This window comes from Mus musculus, chromosome 2 (genome assembly GCF_000001635.26).
Source record: "Mus musculus strain C57BL/6J chromosome 2, GRCm38.p6 C57BL/6J".
Lineage (NCBI taxonomy): Eukaryota > Metazoa > Chordata > Mammalia > Rodentia > Muridae > Mus > Mus musculus.
Genome location: NC_000068.7, coordinates 37,115,859 through 37,124,214, shown reverse-complemented (window position 1 = coordinate 37,124,214; position 8,356 = coordinate 37,115,859).

The window sequence follows — 8,356 nt, the reverse complement described above, 5'->3', positions numbered from 1 at the left end:
GAAGGAGCTGAAGAGGATTGCAACCCCTTAGGAAGAACAATATCAACTAACTGAACCACCTAGAGATCCCAGGGACTAAACCACCAACCAAAGAGTATCTGTGGCTCCAGATATATATGTAGCAGAGGATAGCGTTATCTTGCTTGCATCAATGGGAGGGGAGACCCTTGGTTCGATGGAGGCTTGATGCCCCAGTGTAGGGGGATTCTAGAACAGTGAAGCAGGAGTGGGTGAGTTGGTGAAGGAGCACCCTCATAGAGGCAAAAGGGAAGGGAGATGGAATGAGGAGTTAGTGGAGGCGAAACTAGGAAGGGGGATATAATTTGAAATGTAAATGAATAAGCTGATTAATAAAATAAAAAATGATTAGTAAAAACTCAGATTGATAGATAGTGAACATTAACAGAATATAGGCAGATGTCAGCAATAGACTACAATATAACATCAAAGGAGCAGACTAGGAAAACCAACAATAACAAAAAAAGCACTAAGAGGCTAATAATCAAAACACCAAACAGACAGAACAGAGAAAGAATATTAAAAGCTGTAAGGGAAAAGGACCCAGTAATATACAAAGGCTTCTCAACTTCTCAGAGTGACTTTAAAAGGCAGAAGGGTCTGTGTAGATGTCTTGCAGTGTCTTGTGTGGGGTTAGTGGTTTAACACAGCCAGACGCCCACCTGGGGCCACGAGGAAAGCATGCGCAGTCCTCCCATGTCCACCTGCCCAGAGCACTGGAACTCTGGTGGGACGCAGGTTCTCTCCCACTCCCCTCTTTCCCCCACACCCATGGCTCTGCATTAGATAACAAAATTTATATCTAAATTTAGAAACACTTTTATAAAAGATCTTTTTACTAGAGTAACTTTTAAATTTAACATGTATAAAATTTTTCTATTTTGTAGCTTTAAACCAGATTTATACAATTTGAATTTTTCAATAGAGCAAAAAAAGTAGAAAAAACAGAAGGAGGGGAGGAAAAGTTGGGAGAAAAAAAGAGGATCAACTGTTCTCTCATTTTTTTTTTTTTTTAAAACATGGACTGAAGTCCTCCCTAGTAGCTCACATCCATGATCAAGGAGACATTTCTGGTTATGTAGAATAAGCCCTTTCTTACTTCATTTCTCTTTCTCTCTGTCTCTGTCTCTGCCTCTGCCCCCCCTCTCAATTCTTTGTGAATTTCATATAATGCATTCCAATCCCAGTCATGTAAAGAAATACTTCTAATTTCAATACAGAATTTGCCATCCAATTTGTGACTTGAATGAAATGTTAAAGTGATGGTTGTAAAAATTTTACCCTATAATAGTGTGACAATGCCCTCACTAGAATCCACAGCGTAAGAAATAAAAACCTCAGTGCCAGAAATGGGTTGCCTGTATAAAATCAGTGGTTACTGTGGTCCAATAAGCCCCCTGACATTACAGACTATTACCAATGTTCCTGGGCACCATCAGAGCTTAGACCTAAGACCTACCTTTGAAGATACTACACAATTAAATCATAGAATAGAGAAAAATCAAGATGGTATTGACCTGGAAGCTTCATCCCTGCTGTTTAGTTTTTGAAGTGCTGGAAGTTGCTATACACACCACTGGAAAAAAGTAATCATCAGTTTACCCTACTGTGAACACAGTGAGTTACAATAATATCTGCCTTGCAAGACATGCCCACTGGTGCAACACTGCTTTGTGAGTAACCAACCACTTTCTGTCTGGATTTAAGGCCTGCTATACAAGATGAAACCAATGCTTGGCACCAGTATTAGGATCAAGAATCTATGGTTAGACAAAGATAGACAGATAGGCTCTAGGGGAGAGCCTGGTGTCACTATTCTGCTAAATGTACATAGTATTAAACTGACTTAAAGGATTTATTGTTATGTTGCAGGATATTTGCTCACACTGTGAACCCTGTGATTATGTGGTTTACTGGAGAAACCTGTTTCTAGGTGTGATGCAGTTCAGCCCTAACACATACCTTTAATCCAAGAGCTTTCTGTTTATTGTAAACAGGATTAAATAAAGTCAACCATAGGTCAAGAGGTAAAGCAAACAACCAATTGACAGGAGGTGAACATAGGAATAAACCATAGAGAGTAAGAGGAAATCAGGAGGATAGCTAAAGAGACACAGAGGAAGTCAAATGGAGGGACATTCAGTTTGAAGAGCTTTGGAGACAGTATGGAGGAGAGGGCATTTGATGACATTGCAGATGGTTGTGAAACATCATGTGGTTGTTGGTAATTGAACTCAGGAACTCTGGAAGAGCAGCCAGTGCTCTTCAAAGTTGTGTGGGAAAGAAGAGGTGTGGGTCTGGGAGGATTTGGGGAAGGGATGCTAATATGATCAAAACACACATGTATTTTGTAATTTATAAAAATAAACTCACAAAAATAAAAGTTTTAATGTTTCATTCCCTATTTCTTTTTAAAATATTCTTATTGGATATTTTCTTTATTTACATTTCAAATGTTATCCCCTTTCCTGGTTTCCTCTCCAAAAAAGCACCTCCCCCCTCCCCCTGCTCACCAACCCACCCACTCCTGATTCCTGGTCCTGGCATTCCCCCAAACTGGGCATACAGCCTTCATAGGACAAAGGGCCTCTCCTCCCATTGATGTCTGACTAGGCCATCCTCTGTTGCATATGCAGCTGGAGCCATGAGTCTCACCATGTGTGCTCTTTGGTTGATGGTTTAGTCCCTGGGAGCTCTGGAGTACTGGCTAGTTCATATTGTTGTTCCTCCTATGGGGCTGCAAACCTCTTCAGCTCCTTGGGTCCTTTCTCTAGCTCCTTCATTCGGGATCCTGTGCTCAGTCCAATGGATGGCTGTGAGCATCCACCTCTGTATTTGTGAGTCACTGGCAGAACCTCTCAGGAGATCACTATACCAGGCTCCTGCCTACAAGCAAATGTTGGCATCCACACAGTGTCTGGGTTTGGTGATTGTAAATGGGATGGATCTCCAGGTAAGTCAGTCTCTAGATGGTAATTTCTTCAGTCCCTACTCCACAGTTTGTCTCTGTAACTCCTTCCATGGGTGTTTTGTTCCCCCCTTCTAAGATGGATATAAGTATCCATACTATGGTTTTCCTTCTTCTTGAGTTTCATGTGGCTTGTGAATTGTATCTTGGGTATTCTGAGCTTCTGGGCTTCTGGGCTTTTGGGCTTCTGAGTTAATATCCATTTATCAGTGAGTGCATATCATGTGTGTTCTTTGTGACTGACTGGGTTACTCAGGATGATATACTCCAGATCCATCCATATGCCTACGAATTTTATAAATTCATTGTTTTTAATGGCTGAGTAGTACTCCATTGTGTAAATGTACCACATTTTCTGTATCCATTCCTCTGTTGAGGGACATCTGGGCTCTTTCCAGCTTCTGGCTATTATAAGTAAGGCTGCTATGAGCATAGTGGAGCATGTGTCCTCATTACATGTTGGAGCATCTTCTGGGTATAAGCCCATCCTATTGTTTTAAATTGAGCTCTACATGGGAACATATTTTTCTTTTTAAAAATTTTTTTCTATATTCTTTGTGAATTTCATATCATGAACCTCAATCCCACTCATCTCTCCAACCCTTCATTGTCTGTCCTCCACCCATGCAACCTTCCCTTGAAAAGAAAAAAACTAAAACCAAAACAAAAACCAAACAACCAACCAATCATGTTGCTGTGGAAGCTGTGGTGTTCCAAGGCATCACACAACACACCCCTCTCCACTTGAAAACACTTACTGCAATGACTCTTGGGTTTGGCTCAAGGTCTTTGTCTTCTACACCATAAACACTAGATCCCCACCTCGACCCCTCTCAAATATCCTGTTGCTGCCCAGTGTAATGGAGATCCCACAGCCTGGATCTGTAAAATTGGTCCCATCACATATTCTAGCAGTTAGTAGATGGAGTGGTTGTTGGCATGAGCCAATCCAGAGCACTGAATCAGTGAATCTGAGCTTGGGTAGAAGCTAAGTTGGTTAGCCTATCAGCTCTTTTGTGCCTGAACCACCAGGACCAGCTCTGCTGTGCTTCCCAGGCATGGTGCAGGCAAGTCTCCTAAGTGTCACAGCCAGCAAAAGGCAGAGTCAGCCCTCCTGCACCAGTGCCACTAGAGCCAATTCTCCCATGCTACCCAAGTGATGAGTGGGGCTAGCTCTCAGCAGTGTGATGTCCACTGAAGGGCAGAGCCAGCTTGGATTGTTCTCAGACATTAAATGGCCTCAGGCCACCACCCAGATCAGGAACATCTTCATGACCTTTGGTGATCACACAGACTTCAGACATCAACATAGACCCTAGATGCAATAGGACCATGGACATGGCTCCTGCAGCAGCATGGTCTCTGATGTCACCATGGTCGCAGGTGGGTAGCACAGTTCAGTGTGCTCCACTCACTCCATCCATCAGGATGGTCTCAAATAGCACTTTAGATCACTGACCACAGGTGGTAATATGAGCCCATGAGCCACAGACTCTGGTTGTGGTAAGGCCATGAATTCAGAAATAGCCTTTGGCAGCAACCTGGGTCTAGATGTAACCATGGCCTCAGGTGGTGGTGCAGACTCCTCATATCTGCCCTCTTATCAGCACTGTAGAGTCATTAGTTTCACCTCTTCCCATTTGGCTTCACTTTCTCTCCCATTTCTTCACCAAATAATCCATCTTTCCCTTCTCTCTATCACATATATGCCCATTATTAGTGTTGCATGCCTTGGGGGTGGGGTGGGTGCTTAGATGTCTTTCTTCTAGCTGCCCCAGGTCCATGGGGGTGCAGGGCAGGGTACTTGGGTGTCTTTATTCTGGCTGCCAAGGTACCTCAGGATTGTGCTATTTGGTGCTTTGGTGTCTCTCTTCCAGTCATCTAGGGGCTATGGGGCCATGGGGCCATGGAGCAGGCCAAATTTTTTTCTTTTTGAATAAGTGAGTGGTTTAGAAAACAGAAATTAACTAGTTAATTAGCAGGACTAAATCATTTTATCATTTCAAAGCTATATTATGAAAATTTCAATTCTGAAAGTTAAGTTTCAAATTTAAAGTATTCACCACTCATGTTATGAAAGGTTTTAGATAATTATTTCATGCTTGTTTCAGGTCTGATTTAATGGTATTTAGTGTTCCCTAGAATTGACATTTCATGAACTAACTTTTATGGTTTTTTTTGTTTGTTTCAGTTGCCATGGTAAATAAGGTATATGAATGTTTATATTGTAATTTTATTAATTGGAATTCCAAACAACTGTTACCAGAGTTATAAACACAGTTTTTGCTGCCAGGGAAGATGGTATATGTATCTGAATACCTGCTTCTATGATTTAGTTGCTTGAATATAGTGTTTATTCTGTCCCAATTATAATTCTAGGAAATCCTCTTATAAATATTTAGAGATCTATTTTAATATTATCAAAGAATTAGTGATAAATGTGTTTCTTTTAATGAAAATTGTGGATATTCAGTTCAGCCTAGCACAGAGATGGAAGAAAGCATAGGAAATAAAGATTAAAATATCACTCATCTTTTAAATATTTATTATTGGTAAAAAATGTGTTAGAGCATGATTAGAAAGATAGGGCATTTCCTTCTGCCAGGGTATTATGATTAATGAAGAATTATTCCTCACTGGCAGGTTAGCTACCACTCTTGAGGGATTGCTTTGTACCAGGAACTGGACTCAACACTTGGTACAGAGGTGAATTTATTATAGATGCTTTCATCTAGAAGCATAGTCTTAGATATAGGAACCAAAACATACACCACGAACCATAACCACACCTGGTTAGATAATATTTCTAATAACTGTATCAGCAGTAGAAGAAGAAGCTCACATTACTATTGTGTGAGCCTTTTACTATGTGCCAGTCTCTACATACATGCTCAGTATATAATAGTATAGTCTTCATAGCATATTCATAAAAACTAGGTATTGTTTACACACTTTGTACAAGGCAAGATTTGAGATGTTAACTAATCACTAACATCACAGAGCTTTTGGGTGCTATATTCCAGATTAATACTTTTATTTGGATCCAAAACTACTTTGAACTCTTGCATCATATGTCTGGCACAAGAAATCAGAAAGGTGATAATTGTATTATTTATTAAGGTAATTATACATGGTGTATTCCTGGAAATTGATTGAATAGTCTCCTCTATCCTATCAGAGTCAGTGGCATAGCATCATTAGGAAAAGACTAGAGGTTCTTTTAGCCCTCCCCTGAGAACATGTCAGTCTTAACTTATGGGTTGGCAAACATTGTATCTGACATCCTTTAATATCACTAGGGAGAAGATCCTTTGGACTACACAATTGCTAAATCTCACCTGGTCTCACTAGCCCTGACCCTCCGCTCTAATACAGACCTGCCTTCAGTACAATGGACAGATACCAACAGCCAACCAGAGGACTAATGCTCAGAGTCCACAGTCAGAAAAATGCCTTCATTATCAGGTGAATGTGCTATGAGGAGGTAACCTTTGTACTTCATCACATTTATCCTACTGGCTCTCATCTTTTACCAATAACCTGTTTGTTGCACTGTATCCATCCATGTTTAACACCATCTTCTCTGTTTTAAGTTCTCATGCCTATTTCTTCTCTCTCTTGGTCATCTTTACTCCACTGGACAACTTTCCTTGTTTTTATATCCATCTTGTCTCATTTATTATTATTGCTTTCTCTTCTCCTTCATCTACACCCTTTGTGAGCCTTCTCTCGTTTTTCCCCTCTCCTGTCCACATTTCTAGTCTGTGACTTAATGTGCACATGTCCTTCTGGTTCCCTTAAAATCATCATTATTATTTTTTACCCTAGTCATTTTCTTTAAGTTCTCAACCTTAATTATTTTTTAAAGATTTATTTAGTTTATGTATTATGAGTTCACTGTTGCTGTCTTCAGACACAACAGAAGAGGGCATCGAATCCCATTACAGATGGTTGTGTCCCACCATGTGGATGTTGGAAATTGAACTCAGGACCTCTGGAAGAGCAGTCAGTGCTCTTAATTACTGAGTCATCTAATCAGCCTTAACCCTAATTCTATTTTTGCCTCTCATTATTTCAAAATCTTGTCCTCTTATTTTATTTAGTAAAAAAACTCTTAAATTAAAAAATACAATTTGCGTGTAGTTATATTCAACCTGGTGTTTGCAAGCATCATGACCTGGTTTTATCAGGTGAATTAATATAAACATTATTTCAAATGCTTATTTTCTAATAAAAATACTAAATACACCTTAAATTATTTTTATTGGTTATTTTATTTATTTACATTTCAAATATCCCCTTCCCAGTTTCCCCTCTGCAACACCCTATCCCCTCAAATTATTTTTAAGAATGTTATACATTGTTATTAATTTAGTTAATAATAATTATTTTGTATAATAGGATTAATTACAAAATAATTAATGTTGTACAATAGATTCCTTGAACTTATTTCTACTATTTACTGAAGGTTTATATCATTTTGAAAGTTTTAAATTATTTCTTTAATTTTTGAAATTACAATACAATGTTTCGATTAACATGTCATTGTTCCTTGACCTTCTCTGCTACTATGAGGTCTTATGCTTCTTTAATGTGTCTATTCAGTCTGCACTCTCCTTACATCTTTCATTTCTGTTCTCATTTACTATATTACATTCTTTGTTATCTATTCTTATTAGTTCTTCTCTTCATTCCTTCATGTCTGTTGCTGACACTTAGATGCCTTTTAGTCATTTCTCAAATAGAAAGCTCACATAAGCTTTCTAGAAGTATGAGATTTTAGAAGAAAGTTTAAGAGAATATACCATTATTTTAAAAAAAGTTTATCATTTGCATAAAGCATTTCTCCTGTGAACACAAACAGGTACACATGCACACCCACTAAGTTACATCTAACGTTACAGACACTCACTCTGTAACATCTATACATCATCCACTTGGAATGCCAGCTTCTGACTGAATAAAATACATGGTTGTTTTATTTTCACTTGGAAGTCTTTTGGTATGTCAGGCCTTGGGATTTTATTACCTTCTTAGCAATCTTTCTATGACTTTAGTCCCTCCATAACTCCATCCAAGGCTTAAATAAGACCAGCTACAAGTAAGACCCACTGTCCCTTTGCTCATATTTATATTACACATTATAGTATTTTAATCCAATATTTATTCTCTATTCTTTTCATGCCATGGCTTCTCTGTGGCCTTTTTTGTTGAGTTGTCTTCGTGTCTTATCACAAGTTAGCAATCCATTATTGTAGATGAATCAATCAATAGATGAATGGATAAGTAAGTGAGTAGTTTCCATGGTATGTGACTTCCTGTTATACTAATTTAGTAAAAACCATTTCTGGGCATCCATATAAAAGTTCA